Source organism: Pongo pygmaeus, chromosome 18 (assembly GCF_028885625.2).
Source record: "Pongo pygmaeus isolate AG05252 chromosome 18, NHGRI_mPonPyg2-v2.0_pri, whole genome shotgun sequence".
NCBI lineage: Eukaryota > Metazoa > Chordata > Mammalia > Primates > Hominidae > Pongo > Pongo pygmaeus.
Genome location: NC_072391.2, coordinates 37,503,456 through 37,518,346, shown reverse-complemented (window position 1 = coordinate 37,518,346; position 14,891 = coordinate 37,503,456).

Below are 14,891 nucleotides of genomic sequence, written 5' to 3'. Positions count from 1 at the left end.
AAACTGCTCTATCAAAAGGAATGTTCAAGTCTGTGAGTTGAATGCACTCATCATACAGAAGTTTCTGAGAATGCTTCTGTCTAGTTTTTAGGTGAAGATATTTCATTTCCCAGCATTGGCCTCAAAGCGCTCCAAATATCCAACTTCAGATTCTAGAAAAAGAGTGTTTCAAAACTGCTCTTTCAAAAGGAAGGTTCAAGTCTGTGAGTTGAATGCATTCATCACAAAGAAGTTTCTGAGAATGCTTCTGTGTAGTTGTTATTTGAAGACATTTCCTTTTCCAGCATAGGCCTCAATTCGCTCGAAATGAACACTTGCAGATTCTGCAGAAAGAGTGTTTCAAAACTGTTCTATCAAAAGGAACGTTCAAGTCTGTGAGTTGAATGCACTCATGACACAGAAGTTTCTGAGAATTCTTCTGTCTAGTTTTTAGGTGAAGATATTTCATTTCCCATCATAGGCCTCAAAGCGCTCCAAATATCTACTTGCAGATTCTACAAAAAGAGTGTTTCAAAACTGCTCTTTCAAAGGGATGGTTCAAGTCTGTGAGTTGAATGCACACAAAACAGAGAAGTTTCTGAGAATGCTTCTGTGTAGTTGTTATTTGGAGACATTTCCTTTTCCAGCTTGGGCCTCAAAGCGCTCGAAATAAACACTTGCAGATTCTGCAGAAAGAGTGTTTCAAAACTGTTCTATCAAAAGGAACGTTCAAGTCTGTGAGTTGAATGCACTCATCACACAGCAGTTTCTCAGAATGCTTCTATCTAGGTTTTAAGTGGAGACATTACCTTTCCCAGCATAGGCCTCACAGCGCTCCAAATATACACTAGCAGATTCTACAAAAAGAGTGTTCCAAAACTGCTCTTTCAAAAGAAACGTTCAAGTCTGTGAGTTGAATGCACTCGTCACAAACAAGTTTCTGGAAATGCTTCTGTCTAGTCTCTACCTGAGGATGTTCCCTTTTCCAGCATTGTCCTCCAACAGCTCCAATTATGCACTTGCAGATTCTACAAAAAGAGAGATTGAAAACCCTTCTATCAAAAAGAAGGTTCAACTCTGCGAGTAGAATGCACTCATCCCAAAGAAGTTTCTGAGAATGCTTCTGTCTAGTTTTAATTTGAAGATATTTTCTTTTCCAGCATAGGCCTCAGAGCGCTCCAAATAAACACTTGCAGATTTTACAACAGGAGTGTTTCCAAACTGCTCTATCAAAAGGAATGTTCAAGTCTGTGAGTTGAATGCACTCATCACACAGAAGTTTCTAAGAATGCTTCTCTCTAGTTTTTAGGTGAAGATATTTCATTTCCCGGCATAGGAATGAAATCGCTCCAAATATCCACTTGCAAATTCTACAAGAAGAGTGTTTCAAAACTGCTCTTTCAAAAGGAAGGTTCATGTCTGTGAGTTGAATGCACTCATCACAAAGAAGTTTCTGAGAATGCTTCTGTGTAGTTGTTATTTGAAGACATTTCCTTTTCTAGCATAGGCCTCAAATCGCTCGAAATGAACAATTGCAGATTCTGCAGAAAGAGTGTTTCAAAGCTGTTCTATCAAAAGGTGCGTTCAAGTCTGTGGGTTGAATGCACTCATCACACAGAAGTCTCTGAGAATGCTTCTGTGTAGTTTTTAGGCGAAGACATTTCATTTCCCAGCATAGGCCTCACAGCGCTCCAAATATCCACTTGTAGATTCTACAAAAAGAGTGTTTCAAAACTGCTCTTTCAAAAGGAAGGTTCAAGTCTGTGAGTTGAATGCACTCATCACAAAGAAGTTTCTGGGAATGTTTCTGTCTAGTCTCTATCTGAGGATGTTTCCTTTCTCAGCATTGGCCTTAAACAGCTCCAAATATGCACTTGCAGATTCTACAAAAAGAAAGATTGAAAACCCTTCTATCAAAAAGAAGGTTCAACTCTGCGAGTAGAATGCACTCATCACAAAGAAGTTTCTGAGAATGCTTCTGTCTAGTTTTTATTTGAAGATATTTCCTTTTCCAGCATAGGCCTCAGAGAGCTCCAAATAAACACTTGCAGATTTTACAACAGGAGTGTTTCCAAACTGCTCTATCAAAAGGAATGTTCAAGTCTGTGAGTTGAATGCACTCATCACACAGAAGTTTCTGAGACTGCTTCTGTCTAGTTTTTATTTGAAGATATTTCCTTTTCCAGCTTAGGCCTCAGAGCGCTCCAAATAAACACTTGCAGATTTTACAAAAGGAGTGTTTCCAAACTGCTCTATCAAAAGGAATGTTCAAGTCTGTGAGTTGAATGCACTCATCACACAGAAGTTTCTCAGAATGCTTCTGTCTGGTTTTTACGTGAAGATATTTCATTTCCCAGCATAGGCCTCAAAGCGCTCTAAATATCCTCTTGCAGATTCTACAAAAAGAGTGTTTCAAAACTGCTCTTTCAAAAGGAAGGTTCAAGTCTGTGAGTTGAATGCACTCATCACAAAGAAGTTTCTGAGAATGCTTCTGTGTAGTTGTTATTTGAAGACATTTCCTTTTCCAGCATAGGCCTCAAAGCGCTCGAAATAAACACTTGCAGCTTCTGCAGAAGGAGTATTTCAAAACTGTTCTATCAAAAGGAACGTTCAAGTCTGTGAGTTGAATGCATTCATCACACAGAAGTTTCTGAGAATGCTTCTGTCTAGTTTTTAGGTGAAGATATTTCATTTCCCAGCATAGGCCTCAAAGCGCTCCAAATATCTACTTGCAGATTCTACAAAAAGAGTGTTTCAAAACTGCTCTATCAAAGGGAATGTTCAAGTCTGTGAGTTGAATGCACTCATCACAAAGAAGTTTCTGAGAATGCTTCTGTGTAGTTGTTATTTCAAGACATTTCCTTTTCCAGCGTAGGCCTCAATTTGCTAGAAATGAACAGTTGCAGATTCTGCAGAAAGAGTGTTTCAAAACTGTTCTATCAAAAGGAACGTTCAAGTCTGTGAGTTGAACGCACTCATCACACAGAAGTTTCTGAGAATGCTTCTGTCTAGTTTTTAAGTGGAGACATTACATTTCCCAGCATAGGCCTCTCAGCGCTCCAAATATACACTAGCAGATTCCACAAAAAGAGTGTTCCAAAACTGCTCTTTCAAAAGTAACGTTCAAGTCTGTGAGTTGAATACACTCGTCACAAACAAGTTTCTGGGAATGCTTCTCTGTAGTCCCTATCTGAGGATGTTTCCTTTCCAAGCTTTGGCCCCCAACATCTCCAAATATGCACTTGCAGATTCTACAAAAAGAGAGTTTGAAAACTCTTCTACCAAAAAGAAGGTTCAACTCTGCGAGTAGAATGCACTCATCACAAAGTAGTTTCTGAGAATGCTTCCGTCTAGTTTTTATTTGAAGATATTTCCTTTTCCTGCATAGGCCTCAGAGCGCTTCAAACAAACACTTGCAGATTTTTCAATAGGAGTGTTTCCAAACTGCTCTATCAAAAGGAATGTTCAAGTCTGTGAGTTGAATGCACTCATCACAAAGTAGTTTCTGAGAATGCTTCTGTCTAGTTTTTAGGTGAAGATATTTCATTTCCCAGCATAGGCCTGAAAGCGCTCCAAATATCCACTTGCAGAATCTAAGAAAAGAGTGTTTCAAAACTGCTCTTTCAAAAGGAAGGTTCAAGTCTGTGAGGTGAATGCACTCATCACAAAGAAGTTTCTGAGAATGCTTCTGTGTAGTTGTTATTTGAAGACATTTGCTTTTCCAGCATAGGCCTCAAAGCGCTCGAAATAAACACTTGCAGATTCTGCAGAAAGAGGGTTTCAAAACTGTTCTATCAAAAGGAGCGTTCAAGTCTGTGAGTTGAATGCACTCATCAAACAGAAGTTTCTGAGAATGTTTCTGTCTAGTTTTTAATTGGAGACATTACATTTCCCAGCATAGGCCTCTAAGCGCTCCAAATATACACTAGCAGATTCCACAAAAAGAGTGTTACAAAGCTGCTCTTTCAAAAGAATCGTTCAAGTCTGTGAGTTGAATGCACTCGTCACAAACAAGTTTCTCGGAATGCTTCTGTCTAGTCTCTATCTGAGGATGTTCCCTTTTCCAGAATTGGCCTACAACAGCTGCAAATATGCACTTGCAGATTGTACAAAAAGAGAGTTTGAAAACTCTTCTATCAAAAAGAAGGTTCAACTCTGCGAGTAGAATGCACTCATCACAAAGAAGTTTCTGAGAATGCTTCTGTCTAGTTTTTATTTGAAGATATTTCCTTTTCCAGCATAGGCCTCAGAGCGCTCCAAATAAACACTTGCAGATTTTACAAAAGGAGTGTTTCCAAACTGCTCTATCAAAAGGAATGTTCAAGTCTGTGAGTTGAATGCACTCATCACACAGAAGTTTCTGAGAATGCTTCTGTCTAGTTTTTAGGTGAAGATATTTCATTTCCCAGTATAGGCCTCAAAGCGCTCCAAATATCCAATTGCAGATTCTAGAAAAAGAGTGTTTCAAAACTGCTCTTTCAAAAGGAAGGTTCAAGTCTGTGAGTTGAATGCACTCATCACAAAGAAGTTTCTGAGAATGCTTCTGTGTAGTTGTTATTTGAAGACATTTCCTTTTCCAGCATAGGCCTCAATTCGCTCGAAATGAACACTTGCAGATTCTGCAGAAAGAGTGTTTCAAAACTGTTCTATCAAAAGGAACGTTCAAGTCTGTGAGTTGAATGCACTCATCACACAGAAGTTTCTGAGAATGCTTCTGTATAGTTTTTAGGTGAAGATATTTCATTTCCCAGCATAGGCTTCAAAGCGCTCGAAATATCTACTTGCAGATTCTACAAAAAGAATGTTTCAAAACTGCTCTTTCAAAGGGATGGTTGAAGTCTGTGAGTTGAATGCCCACATCACAGAGAAGTTTCTGAGAATGCTTCTGTGTAGTTGTTATTTGAAGACATTTCCTTTTCCAGCATGGGCCTCAAAGCGCTCGAAATAAACACTTGCAGATTCTGCAGAAAGAGTGTTTCAAAACTGTTCTATCAAAAGGAACGTTCAAGTCTGTGAGTTGAATGCACTCATCACACAGAAGTTTCTGAGAATGCTTCTGTCTAGGTTTTAAGTGGAGACATTACCTTTCCCAGCATAGGCCTCAAAGCGCTCCAAATATCCAATTGCAGATTCTAGAAAAAGAGTGTTTCAAAACTGCTCTTTCAAAGGGATGGTTCAAGTCTGTGAGTTGAATTCACACATCACAGAGAAGTTTCTGAGAATGCTTCTCTGTAGTTGTTATTTGAAGACATTAACTTTTCCAGCCTGGGCCTCAAAGCCCTCGAAATAAACACTTGCAGATTCTGCAGAAAGAGTGTTTCAAAACTGTTCTATCAAAAGGAACGTTCAAGTCTGTGAGTTGAATGCATTCATCACACAGAAGTTTCTGAGAATGATTCTGTCTAGCTTTTAGGTGAAGATATTTCATTTTCCAGCATAGGCCTCAAAGAGCTCCAAATATCTACTTGCAGATTCCACAAAAAGTGTGTTTCAAAACTGCTCTTTCAAAAGGAAGGTTCAAGTCTGTGAGTTGAATGCACTCATCACAAAGAAGTTTCTGAGAATGCTTCTGTCTTGTTGTTATTTGAAGACATTTCCTTTTCTAGCACAGGCCTCAAATCGCTCGAAATGAACACTTGCAGATACTGCAGAAAGAGTGTTTCAAAGCTGTTCTATCAAAAGGAACGTTCAAGTCTGTGAGTTGAATGCACTCATCACACAGAAGTTTCTGAGAATGCTTCTGTGTAGTTTTTAGGCGAAGAAATTTCATTTCCCAGCATAGGCCTCACAGCGCTCCAAATATCCACTTGTAGATTCTACAAAAAGAGTGTTTCAAAACTGCTCTTTCAAAAGGAAGGTTCAAGTCTGTGAGTTGAATGCACTCATCACAAAGAAGTTTCTGAGAATGCTTCTGTGTAGTTGTTATTTGAAGACAGTTCCTTTTCAAGCATAGGCCTCAATTCGCTCGAAATGAACACTTGCAGATTCTGCAGAAAGAGTGTTTCAAATCTGTTCTATCAAAAGGAACGTTCAAGTCTGTGAGTTGAATGCACTCATCACAAAGAAGTTTCTGAGAATGCTTCTGTGTAGTTTTTAAGTGGAGACATTACATTTCCCAGCATAGGCCTCTCAGCGCTCCAAATATACACTAGCAGATTCCACAAAAAGAGTGTCCCAAAACTGTTCTTTCAAAAGAATCGTTCAAGTCTGTGAGTTGAATGCACTGGTCACAAACAAGTTTCCGGGAATGCTCCTGTGTAGTCTCTATCTGAGGATGCTCCCTTTTCGAGCATTGGCCTCCAACAGCTCCAAATATGCACTTGCAGATTCTACAAAAAGAGAGTTTGAAAACTCTTCTACCAAAAAGAAGGTTCAACTCTGCGAGTAGAATGCACTCATCACAAAGAAGTTTCTGAGAATGCTTCTGTCTAGTTTTTATTTGAAGATATTTCCTTTTCCAGCATAGGCCTCAGAGCGCACCAAATAAACACTTGCAGATTTTACAAAAGGAGTGTTTCCAAACTGCTCTATCAAAAGGAAAGTTCAAGTCTGTGAGTTGAATGCACTCATCACACAGAAGTTTCTGAGAATGCTTCTGTCTAGTTTTTACGTGAAGATATTTCATTTCCCAGCATAGGCCTCAAAGCGCTGCAAATATCCAACTGCAGATTCTAGAAAAAGAGTGTTTCAAAACTGCTCTTTCAAAAGGAAGGTTCAAGTCTGTGAGTTGAATGCACTCATCACAAAGAAGTTTCTGAGAATGCTTCTGTGTAGTTGTTATTTGAAGACATTTCCTTTTCCAGCCTAGGCCTCAATTCGCTCGAAATGAACACTTGCAGATTCTGCAGAAAGAGTGTTTCCAAACTGCTCTATCAAAAGGAACGTTCAAGTCTGTGAGTTGAATGCACTCATCACACAGATGTTTCTGAGAATGCTTCTGTCTAGTTTTTAGGTGAAGATATTTCATTTCCCAGCATAGGCCTGAAAGCGCTCCAAATATCCAATTGCAGATTCTAGAAAAAGAGTGTTTCAAAACTGCTCTTTCAAAAGGAAGGTTCAAGTCTGTGAGTTGAATACACTCATCACAAAGAAGTTTCTGAGAATGCTTCTGTGTAGTTGTTATTTGAAGACATTTCCTTTTCCAGCATAGGCCTCAATTCGATCGAAATGAACACTTGCAGATTCTGCAGAAAGAGTGTTTCAAAACTCTTCTATCAAAAGGAACGTTCAAGTCTGTGAGTTGAATGCACTCGTCACAAACAAGTTTCTGGAAATGCTTCTGTCTAGTCTCTATCTGAGGATGTTCCCTTTTCCAGCATTGTCCTCCATCAGCTCCAAATATGCACTTGCAGATTCTACAAAAAGAGAGATTGAAAACCCTTGTATCAAAAAGAAGGTTCAACTCTGCGAGTAGAATGCACTCATCACAAAGAAGTTTCTGAGAATGCTTCTGTCTAGTTTTTATTTGAAGATATTTCCTTTTCCAGCATAGGCCTCAGAGCGCTCCAAATAAACACTTGCAGATTTTACAACAGGAGTGTTTCCAAACTGCTCTATCAAAACGAATGTTCAAGTCTGTGAGCTGAATGCACTCATCACACAGAAGTTTCTGAGAATGCTTCTCTCTAGTTTTTAGGTGAAGATATTTCATTTCCCAGCATAGGCCTCAAAGTGCTCCATATATCCACTAGCAGATTCTACAAAAAGAGTGTTTCAAAACTGCCCTTTCAAAAAGAAGGTTCAAGTCTGTGAGTTGAATGCACTCATCAGAAAGAAGTTTCTGAGAATGCTTCTGTGTAGTTGTTATTTGAAGACATTTCCTTTTTCAGCATAGGCCTCAAAGCGCTCGAAATAAACACTTGCAGATTCTGCAGAAGGAGTGTTTCAAAACTGTTCTATCAAAGGGAACGTTCAAGTCTGTGAGTTGAATGCACTCATCACACAGAAGTTTCTGAGAATGCTTCTGTCTAGTTTGTAGGTGAAGATATTTCATTTCCCAGCATATCCCTCAAAGCGCTCCAAATATCCACTTGCAGATTCTATAAAAAGTGTGTTTCAAAACTGCTCTTTCAAAAGGAAGGTTCAAGTCTGTGAGTTGAATGCACTCATCACAAAGAAGTTTCTGAGAATGCTTCTGTGTAGTTGTTATTTGAAGACATTTTCTTTTCCAGCATAGGCATCAAATCGCTCGAAATGAACACTTGCAGATTCTGCAGAAAGAGTGTTTCAAAACTGTTCTATCAAAAGGAACGTTCAAGTCTGTGAGTTGAATTCACTCATCTCACAGAAGTTTCTGAGATTGCTTCTGTCTAGTTTTTAAGTGGAGACATTACATTTCCCAGCATAGGCCTCTCATCGCTCCAAATATACAGTAGCAGATTCCACAAAAAGAGTGTTTCAAAACTGCTCTTTCAAAGGGAAGGTTCAAGTCTGTGAGTTGAATGCACTCATCACAAAGGAGTTTCTGAGAATGTTTCTGTGTAGTTGTTATTTGAAGACATTTCCCTTTCCAGCATAGGCCTCAAAGCGCTTGAAATAAACACTTGCAAATTCTGCAGAAGGAGTGTTTCCAAACTGTTCTATCAAAAGGAACGTTCAAGTCTTTGAGTTGAATGCACTCATCACACAGAAGTTTCTGAGAATGTTTCTGTCTAGTTTTTAAGTGGAGACATTACATTTCCCAGCATAGGCCTCAAAGCGCTCCAAATATACACTAGCAGATTACACAAAAAGTGTGTTCCAAAACTGCTCTTTCAAAAGAAACGTTCAAGTCTGTGAGTTGAATCCACTCGTCACAAACAAGTTTCTGGGAATGCTTCTGTCTAGTCTCTATCTGAGGATGTTCCCTTTTCCAGCATTGGCCTCCAACAGCTCCAAATATGCACTTGCAGATTCTACAAAAAGAGAGTTTGAAAACTCTTCTATCAAAAAGAAGGTTCAACTCTGCGAGTAGAATTCACTCATCACAAAGAAGTTTCTGAGAATGCTTCTGTCTAGTTTTTTTTGAAGCTATTTCCTTTTCCAGCATAGGCCTCAGAGCGCTCCAAATAAACACTTGCAAATGTTACAAAAGGAGTGTTTCCAAACTGCTCTATCAAAAGGAATGTTCAAGTCTGTGAGTTGAATGCACTCATCACACAGAAGTTTCTGAGAATGCTTCTATCTAGTTTTTAGGTGAAGATATTTCATTTTCCAGCATAGGCCTCAAAGAGCTCGAAATATCTACTTGCAGAATCCACAAAAAGAGTTTCAAAACTGCTCTTTCAAAAGGAAGGTACAAGTCTGTGAGTTGAATGCGCTCATCACAAAGAAGTTTCTGAGAATTCTTCTATCTAGTTGTTATTTTAAGACATTTCCTTTTCCAGCATAGGCCTCAAAGCGCTCGAAATAAACACTTGCAGTTTCAGCAGAAGGAGTGTTTTAAAAATGTTCTATCAAAAGGAACGTTCAAGTCTGTGAGTTGAATGCACTCATCACACAGAAGTTTCTGAGAATGCTTCTGTCTAGTTTGTAGGTGAAGATATTTCATTTCCCAGCATAGGCCTCAAAGCGCTCCAAATATCTACTTGCAGATTCTACAAAAAGAGTGTTTCAAAACTGCTCTTTCAAAGCGATGGTTCAAGTCTGTGAGTTGAATGCACACATCACAGAGAAGTTTCTGAGAATGCTTCTCTGTAGTTGTTATTTGAAGACATTAACTTTTCCAGCATATGCCTCAGAGCGCTCCAAATAAACACTTGCAGATTTTACAAAAGGAGTGTTTCCAAACTGCTTTATCAAAAGTAATGTTAAAGTCTGTGAGTTGAATGCACTCATCACACAGAAGTTTCTGAGAATGCTTCTGTCTAGTTTTTAGGTGAAGATATTTCATTTCCCAGCATAGGCCTCAAAGCGCTCCAAATATCCACTTGCAGATTCTAGAAAAAGAGTGTTTCAAAACTGCTCTTTCAAAAGGAAGGTTCAAGTCTGTGAGTTGAATGCACTCATCACAAAGATGTTTCTGAGAATGCTTCTGTGTAGTTGTTATTTGAAGACATTTCCTTTTCCAGCTTGGGCCTCAAAGCGCTCGAAATAAACACTTGCAGATTCTGCAGAAAGAGTGTTTCAAAACTGTTCTATCAAAAGGAACGTTCAAGTCTGTGAGTTGAATGCACTCATCACACAGCAGTTTCTGAGAATGCTTCTGTCTAGGTTTTAAGTGGAGACATTACCTTTCCCAGCATAGGCCTCACAGCGCTCCAAATATACACTAGCAGATTCTACAAAAAGAGTGTTCCAAAACTGCTCTTTCAAAAGAAACGTTCAAGTCTGTGAGTTGAATGCACTCGTCACAAACAAGTTTCTGGGAATGCTTCTGTCTAGTCTCTATCTGAGGATGTTTCCTTTCCCAGCATTGGCCTCCAACAGCTCCAAATATGCACTTGCAGATTCTACAAAAAGAGAGTTTGAAAACTCTTCTACCAAAAAGAAGGTTCAACTCTGCGAGTAGAATGCACTCATCACAAAGAAGTTTCTGAGAATGCTTCTGTCTAGTTTTTATTTGAAGATATTTCCTTTTCCAGCATAGGCCTCAGAGCGCTCCAAATAAACACTTGCAGATTTTACAAAAGAAGAGTTTCCACACTGCTCTATCAACAGGAATGTTCCAGTCTGTGAGTTGAATGCACTCATCACACAGAAGTTTCTGAGAATGCTTCTGTCTAGTTTGTTGGTGAAGATATTTCATTTCCCAGCATAGGCCTCAAAGCGCACAAAATATCCAATTGCAGATTCTAGAAAAAGAGTGTTTCAAAACTGCTTTTTCAAAAGGAAGGTTCGAGTCTGTGAGTTGAATGTACTAATCACAAAGAAGATTCTGAGAATGCTTCTGTGTAGCTGTTATTTGAAGACATTTCCTTTTCCAGCATAGGCCTCAATTCGCTCGAAATGAACACTTGCAGATTCTGCAGAAAGAGTGTTTCAAAACTGTTCTATCAAAAGGAACGTTCAAGTCTGTGAGTTGAATGCACTCATCACACAGAAGTTTCTGAGAATGCTTCTGTCTAGTTTTTAAGTGGAGACGTTACATTTCCCAGCATAGGCCTCTCAGCGCTCCAAATATACACTAGCAGATTCCACAAAAAGAGTGTTCCAAAACTGCTCTTTCAAAAGAATCGTTCAAGTCTGTGAGTTGAATGCACTCGTCACAAACAAGTTTCCGGGAATGCTTCTGTCTAGTCTCTATCTGAGGATGCTCCCTTTTCCAGCATTGGCCTCCAACAGCTCCAAATATGCACTTGCAGATTCTACAAAAAGAGAGTTTTAAAACTCTTCTACCAAAAAGAAGGTTCAACTCTGCGAGTAGAATGCACTCATCACACAGAAGTTTCTGAGAATGCTTCTGTCTAGTTTTTATTTGAAGATATTTCCTTTTCCAGCATAGGCCTCAGAGCGCTCCAAATACACACTTGCAGATCTTACAAAAGCAGTGTTTCCAAACTGCTTTATCAAAAGTAATGTTCAAGTCTGTGAGTTGAATGCACTCATCACACAGAAGTTTCTGAGAATGCTTCTGTCTAGTTTTTAGGTGAAGATATTTCATTTCCCAGCATAGGCCTCAAAGCGCTCCAAATATCCAAATGCAGATTCTAGAAAAAGAGTGTTTCAAAACTGCTCTTTCAAAAGGAAGGTTCAAGTCTGTGAGTTGAATGCACTCATCACAAAGAAGTTTCTGAGAATGCTTCTGTGTAGTTTTTATTTGAAGACATTTCCTTTTCCAGCGTAGGCCTCAATTCGCTCGAAATGAACACTTGCAGATTCTGCAGAAAGAGTGTTTCAAAACTGTTCTATCAAAAGGAACGTTCAAGTCTGTGAGTTGAATGCACTCATCACACAGAAGTTTCTGAGAATGCTTCTGTCTATGTTTTAAGTGGAGACATTACCTTTCCCAGCATAGGCCTAAAAGCGCTCCAATTATCCAATTGCAGATTCTAGAAAAAGAGTGTTTCAAAACTGCTCTTTCAAAAGGAAGGTTCAAGTCTGTGAGTTGAATGCACTCATCACAAAGAAGATTCTGAGAATGCTTCTGTGTAGTTGTTATTTGAAGACAGTTCCTTTTCAAGCATAGGCCTCAATTCGCTCGAAATGAACACTTGCAGATTCTGCAGAAAGAGTGTTTCAAAACTGTTCTATCAAAAGGAACGTTCAAGTCTGTGAGTTGAATGCACTCGTCACAAACAAGTTTCTGGAAATGCTTCTGTCTAGTCTCTATCTGAGGACGCTCCCTTTTCAAGCATTGTCCTCCAACAGCTCCAGATATGCACTTGCAGATTCTACAAAAAGAGAGATTGAAAACCCTTCTATCAAAAAGAAGGTTCAAGTCTGCGAGTAGAATGCACTCATCACAAAGAAGTTTCTGAGAATGCTTCTGTCTAGTTTTTATTTGAAGATATTTCCTTTTCCAGCATAGGCCTCAGAGCGCTCCAAATAAACACTTGCAGATTTTATAACAGGGGTGTTTCCATACTGCTCTATCAAAAGGAATGTTCAAGTCTGTGTGTTGAATGCACTCATCACACAGAAGTTTCTGAGAATGCTTCTCTCTAGTTTTTAGGTGAAGATATTTCATTTCCCAGCACAGGACTGAAATCGCTCCAAATATCCACTTTCAGATTCTAGAAAAAGAGTGTTTCAAAACTGCTCTTTCAAAAGGAAGGTTCAAGTCTGTGAGTTGAATGCACTCATCACAAAGAAGTTTCTGAGAATGCTTCTGTGTAGTTGTTATTTGAAGACATTTCCTTTTCCAGCATAGGCCTCAAATCGCTCGAAATGAACACTTGCAGATTCTGCAGAAAGAGTGTTTCAAAACTGTTCTATCAAAAGGAGCGTTCAAGTCTGTGAGTTGAATGCACTCATCACACAGAAGTTTCTGAGAATGCTTCTGTGTAGTTTTTAGGTGAAGATATTTCATTTCCCAGCATAGGCTTCAAAGCGCTCGAAATATCTACTTGCAGATTCTACAAAAAGAGTGTTTCAAAACTGCTCTATGAAAGGGAAGTTTCAAGCCTTTGAGTTGAATGCACTCATCACACAGAAGTTTCTGAGAATGCTTCTGTGTAGTTGTTATTTGAAGACATTTCCTTTTCCAGCATAGGCCTCAAAGCGCTCGAAATAAACACTTGCAAATACTGCAGAAAGAGTGTTTCAAAACTGTTCTATCAAAAAGAACGTTCAAGTCCGTGAGTTGAATGCACTCATCACACAGAAGTTTCTGAGAATGCTTCTGTCTAGTTTTTAAGTGGAGACATTACATTTCCCAGCATAGGCTTCTCAGCGCTCCAAATATACAATAGCAGATTCCACAAAAAGAGTGTTACAAAGCTGCTCTTTCAAAAGAATCGTTCAAGTCTGTGAGTTTAATGCACTCTTCACAGACAAGTTTCTCGGAATGCTTCTGTCTAGTCTCTATCTGAGGATGTTCCCTTTTCCAGCATTGGCCTACAACAGCTGCAAATATGCACTTGCAGATTCTACAAAAAGAGAGTTTGAAAACTCTTCTATCAAAAAGAAGGTTCAACTCTGCGAGTAGAATGCACTCATCACAAAGAAGTTTCTGAGAATGCTTCTGTCTAGTTTTTATTTGAAGATACTTCCTTTTCCAGCATAGGCCTCAGAGCGCTCCAAATAAACACTTGCAGATTTTACAAAAGGAGTGTTTCCAAACAGCTCTATCAAAAGGAATGTTCAAGTCTGTGAGTTGAATGCACTCATCACACAGAAGTTTCTGAGAATGCTTCTGTCTAGTTTTTAGGTGAAGATATTTCATTTCCCAGCATAGGCCTGAAAGCGCTCTAAGTATCCTCTTGCAGATTCTACAAAAAGAGTGTTCCAAACTGCTCTTTCAAAAGGAAGGTTCAAGTCTGTGAGTTGAATGCACTCATCACAAAGAAGTTTCTCAGAATGCTTCTGTGTAGTTGTTATTTGAAGACATTTCCTTTTCCAGCCTAGGCCTCAAAGCGCTCGAAATAAACACTTGCAGATTCTGCAGAAGGAGGGTTTCAAAACTGTTCTATCAAAAGGAACGTTCAAGTCTGTGAGTTGAATGCATTCATCACACAGAAGTTTCTGAGAATGCTTCCGTCTAGTTTTTAGGTGAAGATATTTCATTTCCCAGGATAGGCTTGAAAGCGCTCCAAATATCTACTTGCAGATTCTACAAAAAGAGTGTTTCAAAACTGCTCTATGAAAGGGAAGGTTCAAGCCTTTGAGTTGAATGCACTCATCACAAAGAAGTTTCTGAGAATGCTTCTGTCTAGTTGTTATTTAAAGACATTTCCTTTTCCAGCCTAGGCCTCAAAGCGCTCGAAATAAACACTTGCAGCTTCTGCAGAAGCAGTGTTTCAAAACTGTTCTATCAAAAGGAACGTTCAAGTCTGTGAGTTGAATGCACTCATCACAAAGAAGTTTCTGAGAATGCTTCTGTCTAGTTGTTATTTGAAGACATTTCCTTTTGCAGCCTAGGCCTCAAAGCGCTCGAAATAAACACTTGCAGATTCTGCAGAAGGAGGGTTTCAAAACTGTTCTATCGAAAGGAACGTTCAAGTCTGTGAGTTGAATGCATTCATCACACAGAAGTTTCTGAGAATGCTTCTGTCTAGTTTTTAGGTGAAGATATTTCATTTCCCAGCATAGGCCTCAAATCGCTCCAAATATCTACTTGCAGATTCTACAAAAAGAGTGTTTCAAAACTGCTCTATGAAAGGGAAGTTTCAAGCCTTTGAGTTGAATGCACTCATCACACAGAAGTTTCTGAGAATGCTTCTGTGTAGTTGTTATTTGAAGACATTTCCTTTTCCAGCATAGGCCTCAAAGCGCTCGAAATAAACACTTGCAGATACTGCAGAAAGAGTGTTTCAAAACTGTTCTATCAAAAG